The sequence below is a fragment of the Solanum lycopersicum genome, chromosome 8 (genome assembly GCF_036512215.1).
Source record: "Solanum lycopersicum chromosome 8, SLM_r2.1".
Lineage (NCBI taxonomy): Eukaryota > Viridiplantae > Streptophyta > Magnoliopsida > Solanales > Solanaceae > Solanum > Solanum lycopersicum.
The window spans coordinates 32,685,953-32,704,059 of record NC_090807.1 but is presented as its reverse complement, the minus strand read 5'-3'; the positions used below and the strand labels follow the sequence as shown (position 1 = coordinate 32,704,059).

General features: G+C 33.6%; 1 long non-coding RNA gene across 1 annotated transcript; it reads right to left on the bottom strand.

Moving 5' to 3' along the window:
* Positions 1-9,188: 9,188 nt before the first annotated feature.
* LOC104648684 (uncharacterized) lies at positions 9,189-11,655 on the bottom strand. The gene is made up of 3 exons (XR_742661.4): positions 11,547-11,655; positions 9,704-9,768; positions 9,189-9,248 (listed from the first exon to the last, which is right to left on the bottom strand). It is a non-coding gene; the product is annotated as an uncharacterized lncRNA (long non-coding RNA).
* Positions 11,656-18,107: the final 6,452 nt, after the last annotated feature.

Sequence of the window (18,107 nt, the reverse complement as noted above, 5' to 3'; positions counted from 1 at the left end):
CTAGGGTTTTCCTTAGAAATGCATGATTAAAAGTCGGTAAAACATAGTGTAGCCCCGACATCGCTCGGTCGGCTTAAATCCTTGTAGGCTGATGTAGCAGACTTGATTTTGATAGTTTGGTATTTAGAAAGACGATGAGCTTGCTCTAGCGATAGTTACTCTTATTTCTTTGATGTAACGGCTTCTCGAGTTACGTCAGTGAAAATGAATTTCGCTCTGTGATTCAAAGTTGAGTTCGATTCAGCTTTAAGGACTTACATTGATTAGCTATGTCTTTATGGTGTTCCACGGGTTTATATGATTATGGATAGATAAATAATCTTGCAGCAGCTATATCCACATCTTTGTCGGGTATCCGGATTTAAGGTCCGGCCTCGAACATCCACATACTTATGTAGAGCATCCGGTTAGAGGTCCGGCCTCAAGTATGTAGAGCATCTAATTAGAGGTCCTGCCTCAGTTACTTATTTTTTGCAATTGGCTACTTGTGTAATTTTGGTGACTGTCCGGTTCAAGGCCCGACCTCCGTACCGTCAGATTCTACTTTTGGTTCTATGTTCTTTGGCCTCGAGTTCTATTCTCCTTAACTTATAGTTATTTTGTGTACTCGTCGGGCTTATGGGGAGTGTACTTTCTGGGCATATGGTGGGTCCAGTTAGGTGTAGTTAGCTTATTTTTATTAATTTAGTTAGATCTTTATACACTCGTATGCATTATTGTGTTACTTAGTCTTCTGTTCTTGACCTCTAGTTTTGTGATTCCGTCTTTTCATAGTGCTTTACTTTTCTAGTTCGGTCAGCCTATGATGCATACTAGGTACGTGTTATTTGGTACTCATGCTACGCTTTGAATCTATTTTCGTGATATAGGTCCGAGCACCAGTAATCAGTGTTGATCGAGTTTGGCGCATTTCTAGTCCGGAGACAGGGGTGAGCACACAACGTTTTGTACTTTTCAGTCTCCGTCTGTTTATATAAAGACTTGTCTTTTGCTTTTCGAGACAGTCTAGTTTCGGTGGTCCGCTGTTGGGACTTTTACTCGTTATGTTGGTAGCTTTTCATTAGTGACTTCCAGGCTCTGGGAGGGATCCTTAATTGTATTTATGTTATGGTTTTCTTATATTGTTAGAGTAATTTTTCTTAGTCTTGTTTAGTTTTTACCCTCACACCCATTATGTGTTGTTATTGGTTGATGTTTGGCTTACCTACTGATGGGTTATAGTAGGAGTTTTCATGGCTCGAGAAATTGGGTCGTGACAACTTACCTTAACCGACATAAATAACAAGAGTGAAATGTGAAATAGTGTTGTAAAACCTTACACCAATTGAAGGTAGTCTACCGGCCCAACAAGAACGATATATAAACATATCTTTCTAGGTGGATCTACTAGTTAGTCATCCTATGGGGGCAACATAGTTCAAGAACTAAGAGATGGTATATTCCGTCTTGATACTACTAGGTAATTGGGGCCTCCTCTCATGGGAATCCATTGGATGAGTATTCCTATTTGAGATGTCAACATCTCGTATGGAACTATAGGGAAAATCTTCGTCTTTGGGAAGTCATCAATCCCATTGTAAAGTTAACTTGGGGACAAACTAATTCCCTTTACTGAAAATCTTTTGAGACTTTAATTATCAATCCTAGCATAGTGTAGCTCATAGGGTATACCCCTTGTATAATCATCATTATCAATAGCTCGATAAGAATTGCATGAGTACAGTGCTTTCATCACAATTCATATAAGTGAGATTAACACATTAGCATTTCATACCATATCAAGGGACATTGATAGTTATCAGCATCCTTATATCACATACACCTCAATCAACCTCAAAACATAGTCAAGACATTTCGATTCAACATCATACCACTCTATAATCCTAATATAAGGCATAGTCCAATGTAACATCATGACTTAACCACAATTAATCACAATTGGAAGTAATGATAGAGATTCCAAGGATTACCATGTCTCCTTTATTGTTCATCATCTAGGCATTAGAATGAAATCCTAATTCAAGTCAATTTATATGTTCAACATCATATTCAAATTATTTCCATGATAACAACACTAGAACAGTCACTACACCATAACTCGATATCAATTCAATTCTTAAAAGATGATTACATACATTAATTTCTATAACCTATATCACTTTAAAAGATTAGCATAAAAAAACAATTCATTCGAATTTGTTAATTATTGCTGTAACAACCACATCTTATAATGATTTAACACATACATAAGACAATTGAATCAATCAGAACCCAATTTATATCAAGATGAACCTAGAGTTAAGGGTTAAGGATTATAATCTTCAAATTAAACAACAATTGATCATGATAAAGTAAAAATTACATGTTAATCTATCCATTCTACCCTAAATATATAATAAAAACTCATTTCACAACATCAATTTCGTAATTAGATGAAACTAACATGAAAATTGAACTTGTGAAATCCATTTTGAAGGAACTCTTTAAGGAAAGAGTCTCAAAGGTGAATTAGATCCCATACCTTAAAATTTGATGAATATTTGATGGTAAATTAGTCCATATCCATCCCTTAAACCCCTTCCTTGCTAGTCTTCAACGGGTTAGGAATATCTGTTGGGACTTAAATAACTTTAAATAGACTCAATTAAACCCCCTAATAATCTCGTAACCCCCTAACTAATTAAAATAAACTAACATTAGTTGTGAAGTAAACTCGCCTCTCACAGATGAGACCCCGATTGACGGGCTGTCTGTGGGTTGACGGACTGTCACCCCCTCCGTCTTGCATTTCGTTGGTAAGTTCAATGACTATGAAGGCGAGGTGCTTCCATAAATTTTCTAATTGTGGGGCAATGGTGGCATAAACGCCCCGTCAGTCCACACATGGAGCATAGACTTTGGCGTCAAAGCACACTGCTCAGGTAGTGTTGCCTAAAACCGCAGGGGTCCTCCTCAAGGGTCCTTAGTTTGTCCTTGGGGACTCATACCTACACGTTTGACTATGAAAAAACTCAAAAAAATTTAAGCAGCCCGTTCACAACTTTTAAAAAATTTCTTACTCCTGAAAGCTAGTTAAATAGGCTAAGGCACGCTAGTACCTCTTTGAACCAATTTCCGGACATCATGGACATTCTAGGACGTTTTGGTTGTTAAACTTCTTAAATGACCTACATTAATTAAAATTGGCTTTAAAAATTTACTTGGACCATATGACACCTATGTAAGGCTTACGACACGTCTTTTATTTATAAAGTGTTGCATACCAATTGTAATGTGAATTTTTCTCATAATGGTTTGCTTGTGCTGTATAAGATGTCAAGGGAGATAATCACAAATGAGCCTAAAAATGGAATATTGTTTCCTATACACTTTTCTATTCCCCGTGTTCTAGATTTCTCTTCCATCACTACTAATTATGGGGTTAATCATAAATGTCAAGGACATCGAAATTCAATTATGTTGTATCATTTTTCAAATTCGTATTTTTATTGGGATATAAAAATCAATTTTAAGCTGCTACCTTTGATCGTTCTAAATATAAATTATGAAAAAGTAAATATCTTCCTTTTCAAAGTTTTGTTAGTCATGCTGCAAAGTTTTTTGATGTCTCTTCCTTTTCGAAGTTTTGGTAGTCGCGCTGCAAAGTATTTTGATGTTATTCATAGTAATCTTTGGGGGCATTTCACCAATTATTTCTTATGATCATTTCAAGTGTTTCATTTATAGATAACTATAGTATTTTACATGGGTGTATTATCTTTGATAAATTTGTGGTGTTTTTCATATTCAAGAAAGTTTTGAGTTAGGTTGAGAGTCAATTTTTCACATGCATCAAAATAATAAGATCTAATATTGTTGGATATTATATGTATCATAAATTAAATAGTTTTTTTGTTTGAGAAAGGAATTTTTCCGAACACACTTTAAGCCACAAAAATATGGGGTTGTTGAGCATAAAAACCATTATCTTTTGGATGTCACTTGTATATTAATTCAGTCCATTGCTCCATCTAAATATTGAGTTGAAGCTTCGTCTACTACTGCCAATTTGGTTAATACACTTCAATCTAAGGTGTTAATTCTTGAGTCTCCACATTATCATCTTTTTCACAAGCATCCTAACTATCATAGTTTTCATTGTTTTGTGCACCTTCCTCCTTCTCATCGCAATGAACTCAATATTCAGTCTATTAAATGTGCTTTTTTAACTATGTTACTTCACATAAACGATTTATTTTCTATGATTCAAGTTCTAACAAATTTAATGTTTCTAGAAATTTTATTTTCTTTGAGAGTATTATTTCTTTACTACTCATATTGAGTCATTTTCAATTTCTCCTCTTCTTGCTACTTTTGAGGTTTTTTTATTCTATGTGTTTCAAACAAGCATATATACAATGTCAAACTTTACCCCATCCTTCTACAGATCCGCCACCTCAGATAGCTCCACAACCCGGATATGAGTTTTTTTTTGAAGGTCTACTTCTCTTGAACCTCCTTGGTGATCTACTAAAGTGTCTCAAACTCATAAATTCTATGTTTTTTTTTATACTTTATCAACCACTTCTATTAAAACATGCTGCTTACAGGCATCAAAAAAATCAAGGAAGATGCTTTGGCTCTTAAAAAATTAACACAAGGGACATTGTTTCATATCTTTCAAATGTCTTCCTATTGAATGTCAACAAGTTTATTCCATTTAACTTCATTTTTATGGAACTCATGATCAGTTCAAAGCTTGATTGTTTGTTCATGGAAACAATCAAGAATATGTGATGGACTATGAGGAGACTTTTGCACCCATAGTAAAAAAGAATATGGTGCAATCAATTGACATAGTTGCTTCACACAACTGGTGTGTTCATCAAATGGATTTCATAAATTCTTGTTGTACCCGCTCCGATCTTACACATTGGGCATGGGTGGCACTCCAAGACCAGTGCTGGCCCACAAGCGAACCCTTGGCCTAGATTTCATAACACATCAGAAGACTTAAACATATGTGAAAAAACTTAAAAGTATTAACTTAGAAAAAATGGCAACTTATGTCTTAAATGTATGCAATATAAAATTTATAAAACAAAAGAAATAATATTATGTGTTTGTGAAGCCTCTAAATAAAGAGCGATGTTGGGACAAGAAACCCAATAACCATAACAATAGAAAAATAAAGAGAATAACTTGAATGATAAAAATGTCCTCCAAAATAAAGGTAGTCTCACAAACTGACTCTTACCTTCTCACTGGATCAACAGTACGCTAAATGCTGATTTTAGTTACATGCGTCTGCATCATGACAGATTCAAGTCAATTGGCATTAGTACATTAAATTCACGGGCATACGATTTGGAATATTAAACAACAACTTAAGCTTGAAAAGGAGTAAGAAGGAACACTTACCTTTACTCTTATCAACTGATTAATAACTAACTCATTCTATATAATGCATTTTAAAAGTAAGTGCAATATAAAAAGAGAGCTGTGAAAACTTTAAATGTATAAAAGGATACAATTAACCTTGAGATATAAATAAAAAAATAAATAAACTGATATATTTAAAATTATAATAACATCTGTAGGAATTTCTCTAACCGGCAATAACAAATTAAGAGCTATAATAATGATTCAACCATCTACCTCATGTTGTCAGCGCATCCTATACCTGGAAAAGGGTATAAGACTTAAACATCGTTATGAATTCACTAGTGTACTATGAAAAGGTTTCATCTAGAAAGTATGACCCTTTTCTACGTATGGTGGCTACATGATTTTTTTAAAATATGATTTATCTAACCTCATGCTCATCCCCAATTCACTGCTCAATACTACTCCAAAATACACTAGCTCTTATGTTTTTCAAACATACTTCTTTTTTGTGTGAGGTTAGTGCTCAAACCATAGCTCAAATGCTATCTTGGGAATCTTAGTTTCCCTTCTTGATTAATTTTATAAAGCTATTACTCCTTCATGAAAAACTAGCCTGCAGTCTCTTTCGAAATTAAATTTTTCCTCACTTATTCAATATGAAAACATTTTATATCTCTTTGGAGATAATTACTCCTTTATATCTTTAAAGAAAGGAACTTAAACTTTTCTTTTAAACGTTGTGAAAGATCCTAGATAACTCTAAAGAATGTTGCTTTGACGTGTTTCCTAATTTGTAGACTTGACTCTTAACTTTTCTTACTTTGATCATCACTTTTGTTGAATTGGATTGTGGACTCAAGGATAATGATCTAATGTTTATGGATGATTTCATGATTTTTATATGTACCTTATAGTGTTTGAAACAACTACGAAACATGGGTACATCAGTTAGGAACAAGTACAAAAAGAAGGAGGATATATGGGGTGCAAAGCGTCCTAGGCGCTCTGAGAGCTGTGGGGTGCAACTCTCAAACACCACAGGCCAATTTGGGCGCATTCCCCATGGCCGTACCGATAGAGACTATCCTGTGGGATATGGGATGCGCGGTGCACCAAGGCCTTACCGACATGCATGTCGACTTTTATTCTCCGTTTTTAATTTCTAACCCCTCTAAACTCACATGGTTATTTCTCCAAAAATATCAAATTTCTAATAACCTCAATACCCAATTGATTAGACCAAGAAAACAACCTAGAAGGACGAATCAGATTAACTCTAGGCATCTAAAACCTCAGCCAACAAGAATTCTCCAATATTCTTCATGAATTTCACTTTCATCATTCAATTTACTCAAAATCGCAGAAATAAAAAAGTTTGTGTGGGTGAGCTAATTTAACACGAAAATTATCTCACATACCTTAATAGGGATTACCCCTGAAGAATTCTACTCGCAACACCTTGGCGTTGTTGGCAAATTCTTGATTTTTCTCCCTTTTCCTCCTTTATTCTCTCTTCTCTAAGCCCTAACAATAAAATTCTTTTCTAAGCTAAACAAAAAAAATATTTTTACCCCACATAAATCTCTAATACAAAATAGACATAAATGGGTAATAAAACAATTTTGCCCTTCCTTATATCTGGAATTGGAATGTCCTCACTTTTGAAGCCCAACTTCTTATAGGCATATCTCCTTCATATGATGTCAAAAATGTGCATACTCGGTGGCGTTGGAAATTTCTCACCAAGATGTCCAATCATATCAAGAACTACACCTGACTCATCTTGATATAGATGTTATGGCCATTTGAAAATGACAAAAACTCACTTTCTTAACCTACAAAATTTTTCATTATTTTTCCTTATCTTTAAAAAGGGATAAATTTTAGTTTCTTAACTTATCCTTGGATATTAAAAGTTACGAGATGTTACAATTTTTTTCCATGGTGATCTCAATGAAGACATTTATATGAAACCTCCTCTAATTTGTTTTCATTACCTACATTAGATGTGTTCAAGTTGAAGCGGTATTCGTATGGATTAGAATAAGAACCAAGATCTTGGTTTGATAATTTCAAATATACTTTGATACAATTTTATTTTGACCAATGAAAATATGACCCAACTTTATTTCTTCAAAAAACATCTATATGTTGTGATCTTCTTTTGGTGTATGTAGATTAAATTATCATCAGAGAAACTGATTCTTTACTAATCACCAACCACCAGCAACAACTTGAAGATTGTTTTCATATGAAAGAATTTGGTACTCTTACAAATCTTTTGGGTTTGGATGTTTAAAATGTTTCTTTGACTGTGTTTCTAATCCAACAAAAATAAAATCATAGATTCCTCCTTTATAGATACTCCATTGGGATTTAATGTTAAGTATCCTCAGGAGGAAGTAAATCTTCTTCATAATCCAACTATGTTTTGACAATTAGTTAGGATTATAAATTACCTTACTATTACTCGGTCAGGTATCTCTTTTGTTGTGTAACAAGTTAGTCAATTTATGCAAGCTACTCGTCATCTGCACTTGGTGGTTGTTCATAACATCATTCACTATCTTCTAGAAACATCTACTCATGGATTGTTCTATCACTATCAAAACTATCGTCATTGACACACACACTAGACCTCCGGTGGTAGTGCCATTACTACAACCCAACCAAGTTTCTTCAAAGAAAAACTAGGTATTTAAAGATACAAAAGAAGTTTTAAATAACTAAATTATTTACCTTGGAACTTAGCAAATGAACTAACACGAGTGGAAATAAAATCCCTAGAACCTTAATGTCAATGTACCAAACTCTACTAGAAACAAGTATAAGAACAAGGGTACAACCCAAAAACTAAACAATGCCTTTATGAATAATCTTAGTACGAGAAGAGTGGACTTAAAGAAAAGAGAATGGAAGGCAGTCCATCAGAACTAGCTCACCCTTGAATTCGATGTCGTCATCGGAAGAGGAACTCTACTCAAGAAAAATAAGATCACGTATAATAGTAGTACACAACCACAATATACAGGAAGGATCCTGTGGATATCCTAAAAAAGTTAAAAACATGTAAATAACCACATGTTTTAAAAAGAAACTATAATATCATCTCCATTAAGTATGAACATAATTATCAGAAGTAGACACAGAACACAATTCAATGGTGCTCTCGTGAAACCCAATTCGATGGTCCTGTCAAGGAAAGCACACCAAACTTTTAGATTGCTAGAACATGGTAATTCAATCAAATATTTATGTCGAGACATGGAAACAAATCCAAAAGTAATGCCAGAACATGGCAACACGAATCAATGTGGCTTGTCGGATTGTGGTAATTCGATCCACATTCACACACCACTATCACAAGTAGATAATCAAGATTATACAATAAGATGTGATTCATAGTGTACAACTATTTAAATTATCTTCATTTACTATTATAGTGATCAATAATTCAACTTTCATATATACATGCATTATAGCGAACAAATTACGAACTATATCACACCAACATTAAATCATAGTCATTACCAGCTCGAATACAAGATTGAATCTCCTAAGGCACATGAATCTTCCCTTTCCAGATTCTTTCTTTCTGTTCAAGGTCTATAATAAACTATTTATATACAATGATAAAAATTAAAGGTTTAATCATCCAGATTATAACAAACCCAATAACATAGACCAAACCCAAGATCCTTATACCAATTTTAGGGATTTTTCCAACATAAATTCTTGATCAAAACCATTTTCAATCGACAATTAACAAAGGAAATAAGTTCTATGAATCATAAAAATGGATTCAGGGAGTTAAAATCTTACCTTTAGCCTTCAAGATGGTTAAAAATGTTAACAACTCATGTAGGGTCGCCTCCTTAGCCCTAAAAACAAGAAAGTGACGAATAACGTCATTAAGGGGTTAATAAGAGAATATAAGTCATGTCTTTTCATGACCAAGGAGAACCCTCTAAGACGTAATCATTTTCTTTGTCCTCGGAGTGGACTTGGAAAATCCTTGAACATTCGTTTTATCATATAGCAGGTCAAAATGAGGAAAATAAAAATTTTTTGCATAGTGGGTAAAAATAGACCTCTCACATATCATATTTGGAGATTACATAGAATCATCGCTCATTGAGGCTTACAAAACCTCTAGCATAACATAAAATAAGAGTCTACAATCTTTAATCACATATGAACCATCAAAAGAGTATTACAAAGTTGGGCATAATCCCATACATAAATACAATATACCATTAAAGGTTTACATCAATAGTCTGAATAATTATGGAACGGACCAATTGTCTTTAGACACAATAACATCATATGAAATTACCATGTTTTCTTGCACATGACCAAGTTTTCTTGCAAATGGCCTCTAAGTACTTCAATGAGCCGAACCTACATATTTGTACAAAAATAAAGAATAATGGTTAATACATCCACTTATACTAAGTATAGAAACATATGCATGTAAAACCATTGAATCATGCTGAAAAGTTTTTCTACAAAACCATGCTAAGTTAGTTTGAATGACTTTATGCACATAGAACAACATTTTAAAGTCAATAGGCATAGCATCAGCAAGAAAAGTTCATACTATACATAAGACCAATATCATCATAAAGACATATCAACATGAATAACTCCAACATAATGTCATAACAATAATTCATGTACAAGAAATCATAACCTCAATAATATAAGACCCTTACAACCAATCTCATCCCAAGCCTAGAGGTGCAATGCTCATGTGAAGCCCCATAACCACACATAATAAACTAACCAAGGAAAGAGATCATAAGTAATGCCTTACTTTATATAACATATTATAATGTGTAGTCATCGTCATCTATTCCAACATAGACCAATAGCATGCCTATCAATGAAACTAAAATCATATAGTATAATAAACATGTAAAGTCAACATATGAATATCATTCTTATCATAAGAGCATAAGAACAACATTCTAGGACTCCTCTAAAGGGTAACATATGCAATGTATAAGTAGAGTCCCATGCCCCTACCTATAATAAGTAAATACCATTCAGTCACCCTAGTTTGTGTTCACTATATTACTTCCATTCATTTATTTTGCTTTCAAGAACAATCTCCTTAACCGACAATAGATGATGTGAGGTAAACATAGATTACGATGTAATTGGAACCTAGATCAAAAGAAGATAATCTACTTGCCAAGGTAGATCCACAACATGAACATAACATTCAAGGTGGATAAAGTAGGTAATATTCTTATGGGGGAAACATAGTGTAAGAACTTGGAGACATTTGTTGGACCCTCTTTATGCACAATTACATTATAGTTACCATTTCATAATAACCATTTTAAACCTACCTTACTACGGTTGGACGAGACACCTCTCATATCTAGTTCGCTTTGTGCAAAGATAAGACCCTCTATGAAATTCCATTAAGTCATTCTCAATAATCATAACATAATATAGGTCATATGAGACTTACCCCTGATATATAATATCATTTTATCATTAGGTATTGAGTGAGAATATCCTTTCAATACAACCCTTTATGCAGTGATATAATAACATCATAATCATATTATAGTAAGACACACCAAGTGATTCACATTCAACGTTGTATCTTCATAACCTTAAAAAGATCTCAGAGTTCAACGTAGTCATGGATTTCGATCATAATCATCAATCATCTTCTTAATCTAATCACATATAACACTTCAATTGAATACCATCATAAAGCATAAGCCATCATCATGAAAATAAGGAATTCAATATCAAAAAGTCTTACCAAATAGTCTCCATAGCCTTCATCAAGATATTACCCTCAATGCATAAAAATTACAAAATGAACCACTCATAATCATAATAACATATTGAGTTACACAATAACATAACCAATTCCAACAACCCTAATAATCTACAAGTCCAATTAATAACTAGGGTTAGAGAAAAGGGTTCAATATAGATTTTTTCATTGAACTAGGTCAAAGATTACGAACTATAGAAATTAATAAATAAAAAATCATAATATATAATGCATAATCAAATGAAGTCAACATCAAATCCAATTGAAAAATAATCTACGAAACTGGAATGAAACCCATCTTTTTTTACATCTTTTAAAATACATTTTAAAGAGTCTCTTGGGGACAAAAGATCCCAAGAGTGAAGATCTTCCATACCTTAAAAATCCTTGAAGATTTATTGAATAAATATTTAGTCTTGGATCCCTAATTAATCTTGGAGTTGATCTTCAATGGAGTCTTTGAATAGAGAGAGAAAGTACATGGGTTTGGGAAATACGGGGTGTTAGTTTAGTTTAATGAGGGTTAGGTATTATATAATATTTTGAATAAATTAATTAATTACACCTTAACCCTTAATTAATGAATTAACCAACTTAAAATTAACTCCCTAACTTAAAAACTTTTTGGTTAAATTGACCCCCCGACCTACGGGTCGTCAACTGGACCACGGACTAACCTGCGGGTCTGTCATTTAGGTTAGAGACAATTATTTTTGTCCTTTTTTTGTCTAAATTTTGTACAACCACCATCATCTATGTGTTGTTGATCCATTGATGCTTTGTCGATTAGCTCGTTGTTTGGGTACTGTCAAATTGATAGTTTTGGGTCAATTGAAAGGGTCCTCTTCAAAGTCAATTTAGGTTGTTCTTAGGGAGTTGTACCTTGATGTTTCTACACTATACACAATATTATATATGTTTAACACTTACTTACAATATTTAATTAGATTCCGACTCCAAAGTCCATTGAAATATGCCAAAGAACACAAGCACGCATTTCACAATTCATCAGCCGACAGGGTTGTTTCTTAAACATTTTACTCTAACACTTCCTACATAGATTCAATATATTATTGTAGACTTAGAACAGTGTTTTATGTCTTAGTTAATCATTTGAGGCTCTAGACTATGTTATGGACTTTCATACTGTTACATTATCCGACCATTGGGAACATTCGTCGCTGAATGACTCAAGAATAGCAGCCCAACAAACAAAAATATAAACAACATGTAATAATTATGAGTCACAACCTATAGGAGTTATTCAAAACTCCACTCAATACATAAACATGGAATATGTACATAGCAAGTCAAATCACAATTTACCACATATAACAGCTCAACACACAACAAGAGGAACTACCTTCTTAATCTTTACATGAGCAGAACATGATCATAAAGAGTCATTTATGCCAACTTCTTTAAAAAACATAAACATTCTCAGTTCCATGTAATGAAATCAACAATACACAAAACACGAATAAGTACAAGCTAAACAAAAGAGCAATTTTACGTGGAAACTCATTTTGGCATGAACCTTTACCATAATTATGCACATTTTAGCAAACCAAGACAAATTAATATTTATTCATTATTTCATTTTATGAGGATTACTAACCTCAACTTTGGCTAGAATTTTGACGAAAAAATGAGGATAACGGGACTTCATGTCGGCCTTAGGCTCACATGTTGCTCCTTCAATTAGGGGTGTCTCTATAGAACTTTGAAGGAGACCACCTCCTTGTTCCTCAACTTCATCACTTGCCAATATAAAAGTTCCACCAAAACCTCGTAATAGGAAAGGTTATCTCCACACCGAAACCTTTAATAGGAGAATGGACATAGGGTCATCAATACACTTCTTAAGCAAGGAGACATGAAATATGGGATAAACTAAAGCTAGTTAACTAGGTAATTTCAACTAATATGAAACTTTTATGAAACGTTGCAACACCTCATAGGGATTTACATACCTGAGACTTAGCTTCACCTTTTTAGTTAATCTTATCACCCCTTTCATAGGTGAAATCTTCAAATACACCATATCCCCTTCTTCAAATTCAATATCTCTTCTTCTATTGGCGGCATAGGATTTTTTTAGACAATAGGAAATTTTTAACCTATCTCTTATCACCTAAACTTTTCTCCAATGCTTCATAGATTATTTAGAGACTAACCTGTGAAGGTTTAACAACCTCAAATCACCGAACCGGATGCCTACATATCCTACCATAGAGATGGTTGATTGTGAGACCATGATGATGGATATTAAAGAAGATTGAGTAAGTATGTAAGATCCTAAACTTTACTTCAATTATATTGGTCTGTGGTTGATGATGTAGTTCAACTGAAGAATGAATTGTGATTAGCCAAAGTAGGTGTTTGTATGATGTTTCATTCAAATGTATTGACTATGTTATTTTAAGATCTAGTGTATGATTAAATGATATAAGGTTGGTTATGAAGTACTTATGTGCCTTATTATGACATGATCATGAAGTTATGCTAATCTCACATATGAGGGTAGCGATCAAATGATATTCTCATGAAATTCCTAATGAGGTAATAACAATGACTATAAAAGGGATTAGACCCTATTATCTAAATTAAGCAAATGATTGAGAAAGAAATACATTTAAAAAGGGACTCTATCTTAGAACCAAATGAACTTGTATATGAGGGGCGCCACCTTCTGAAGGAAGGAAGGTATGTTTCACCATAGTCCTCGTGGGGTTAATAGCCTTATAGTCCAAAAGAAGCATACATTTATATTTTTAATGACAACCCCCAAGCTCCATAAACTATTTTTCCACCATAGGAATACTATTTAGTGGATCCACCTAGTTACTATGTTCATGTTTTGTTATACTTTGACTAGTACACCACCTTCAATAGGTGTAAGGTTTTACAACACCCGATTCCACACTTAGTTCTTGTTGTCTATGTCATTTAAGACAAATGTTCCTAACAGTAAAATAAAGTAATGGACTATAAACTAACTAGGGTGACTTGAGAGGTTTGACATAGCCTCAGCAGGGGAATGAGACTCTACCTATGCCTTGCACTAGTTATCCTTAAGGAAACATTTCGGAGGTTGTTCTAATGTTCTTATAATGAATATATTATGAATATTCAAACTTTACATGTTGATGATTCTATTTGTTGTTAGTTTTATTTATGACTATGTTATTTGTCTATATTGCTAAATGTGATGATGACTATTATTGATGTTATGTTATATTAAGTTGGATGATTTTTACGATCCTTTTTTTTTTCTCTTGATTGAGTATGGTTATGATAATTTTCTTGTTTGTTTCACTTCTAGTCTTAAAGATGGGTTATGGGTAAGGGTCTTGTTTATGTTATGATGTTATGAACTCCTATACATTTTTGTTGATGTTATGACTTGATGTTTTAGTTGTCTTTATTATGAACTCAATTATGTGGATATATATGTTTACTTGACAATACTTGTTAATGTTTGTCTTGTGTTGTACATGGTTTGAACTTTTGGATTATTTAACTATTGGCTTATATTAGTTCTTGATTAAGCCTAAATTTTTGCAAAGTACTTTCGCATGGATTTTATAAAATTTCCTCTTTAGCATGAATTAATTTATGTATGTGCATATTCTCATACTTAGTACTAGTTTGTACTAACCCCATGTTTATGTTTCTTAAAAATTGTACGATCAAGACGTTGAGATTATAAAATTCCTTTGATGATTACTTGGATATTTCCCAAGTGTTTGATAGTTCCTAAACTTCCGAAAATGATGCCACTATCTTGCTTTTGGATATTTTTTATTCTTAAAGACAATTTAGTTCATTATTATTCTTTGTTGAGTTTGTATATGCCTATATAAGGCTTTATTGTTATGAAGTATGGGTTGAAACAAAGATGTTTCATTTGACTTAGATGGTTTAATATCAGACATATTCTAGACTTCTTATGAATCTATATTGTTATATTATGTATGTGCAACAAAAGTAGAAGACTATCAAATCTTCCTATATGAAAGATCTATGCATACTCGATATGAATATATTATGTGTATGTAGAGGTCTATGTAAGTCTCAATGTTGAAGTAAACGGAATATTTTAAATTTTCCGCGTTTTTAACCTATCAATGTAATGATGTATGCTAGGAGGCTACTCTTAGTCCTAAAAGAGGACGACGACGCAGGATACGTCTAGGGGATGCTCCCCGGATCAGTCAAACATGTTAAAGCCATAATACATAATGTAATGCCAAAGAGGCCACATTGTTTCACAATCAATAATTTAATGCTTATGATGCCACATTATTCACAAGTATAGAACATAAGCACCGCCACAATAATTGTACCATACCAAAAATCATTATAATCTATGACCTCCACAAACAATATAGATAAGGTTAGGTCAACATACCACCATTCCAATCTCACAACTCCTATCCATAGCAAAATAAACCAACTCAATATACAAAGGCTCTTACCAATAGCCATAGTTAACAATTCAACCCAATAATCACAATATACAATTCTATCATGATTATTTCATAATTCAATAGACATAATCAAACTACACAAGAATTCACTATTATTAAGACATAGACAAATCACACATAAAATAGTCACAACTAGGGTTTCATGAATTGCATGGGTTCATAGAGTTTATAGTCTAAAAAAATTTAATTAACATCAATTTAATCATAATACATTGACTCAAAACGTTTTATGCAAGAACCCATGGCTAGATTACAATTTCGAACATCATCCTTTTTACAAATCTTCGAAAAACTCTTTGATTAATTGATCCTTGAAAAAATAAGAATGAATAATGAAAACCTTACCTTTATTGATGCTAGAAAACGAAAATTGAGATGGATTGATTGAGAAATCCACTTCTAAGATCTAATCTCCCTTCAATCATCAACAGTGTTCTAGAGGTTTTGGGTATTGATTTTTCAAAGTGATTTAATCTAAATGTTTGACTTATAAACCCCACTTAATATACCCAAAATAACTTATAAGAACCGTCCAACTAATTTTAAGAAGGCTAAGTGAAAACCCCAGAATACCATTAGGCTGGCCGAGAGACCTTCAGAAGTTGCAGGTTTCATCGACGAACCAACACTTACACGACGTCGTCCCGTCTACAGCAAGTGCTGGCAATGATAGTTTGGGACAGATCCTGTAAAATGGGACCTCAATCTCACTAGACTAAGTATCCATCGACCCCACCACCTACGGGGGGGTCAACCAGTCTACTGGCGGTTGATTGCCCACCGTAGGTGGACCTGTTTGGACAGTCTTGGCTCTTTAATTGAGTCCTCTTCAAGGAAACTTTTGTTTGCCCTTTAGGAGTTTTATCCTGACGTTTCCGAACATGAAATAGTCATGAACATGTAAGGAACCCTTCACATCAATCTCATCCAAACGAACACGTAAAACTCGACGAAAGAAACTAAGGCACACAAGTACACTTCAAGGACAACCTTTTGAACATCATGGACGTTCTTTGAAGTTTGACATCCAAACATCACAAAACATTAAACACTACCTATAAACATCCTTATAAATCATTTTATTACTTAAGAACCTCATGACTCATGTATTATACTCATGTCGTTTTAGAGGTCTTACATTACCCTCTCTTGAGATAATATGACGAAGAAACGCAATAGATCTCAACAAAGATTCACATTAACTATACTTGGAAAAGAATTAATGTTCCTTGAAAACTTGGAATACAACCCTCAAATGGCCAATATACTCATCCATACTCTTAGAATACACCAATAAATCATTAATAAAGACAGTCCTACAAGAATCTATGTAATTCTGGAACACTGTATTAGTAATATCGATAAAATATTTTGGGGCAATAGTGAAACCAAAAGACATCACTAAGAACTCATAATTACTATACAAATTTCAAAAAGTCATCTTAGGTATGCCTTCACCTCTCACCATAAGTTGGTGATACCCATACCTCAAGCCAATCTTTGAAAAGTAGCTTTCCCATTGGAGTTGATGAAACAAGTCATCAATCCAACGGAGAGGATACTTGTTATTTATGATGACCTTATTTATTGGACGATAATCAATTCACATCCTAATGAACCTAACCTTTTTATTTAAAAATAACATCGGAGCACCCCTTGGGGAAATACTAGGTTGTATAAAACCATTGGCTATTAAATCCTTATGTTTAACCTTTAACTCTTACAATTCTTCTACAGCTATCCGCAAACAAGGAATTAAAATGGGGTTCATATTTTGCAATTAGTCAATACCAAAGTCTATTTCCCATCCGGGAGGAATTCCGAGCAATTCATCGGGAAAGACATCAATAAAATCCTTCACTACAGGGACCAACTTTAATGGAACAATCTAGAGTCAAGATCTTTAACCCTCACTATATGGTAGAGTCACCCCTTAGAGATCATCTTAAAAGATTTTAGACACGAAATGGTACAACCTCTAGGGATATAGTTTCCCGTTTACAATCTAAGACGGGTTTCTTAGGGAATTGGAATTTAATTACCCTTGATCTACATCAATAGATGCAAACAAGCATACAACTAATACATTCCCAAATTGATATCAAAATTGACCATATGAATTTATACCAAATCAACCAAAGGACAACTCGTATAGACTCTTCTAGCAAGAACCGACAGACCCACCACGGTTGTAACCAAAAATTATTCAATCAAAACATCGAGTAGAACATCAAACATATTATCTACTGGAGAGTTTACAAATGATAAAGTTGAACTTGACCAAGTAAAGCATTAACATCAATAGAGAAGACTTGTAACTTATCGGTGACCACATTGGGACATTCCTCTTGCTTGCCCCAAGAGCGAAGAGCATAAAAGCAGTTAAAAGCATCGGAACTAGGACCTCTATCTCTAACTTAAATACTCCATTTCTCTTGACCCCT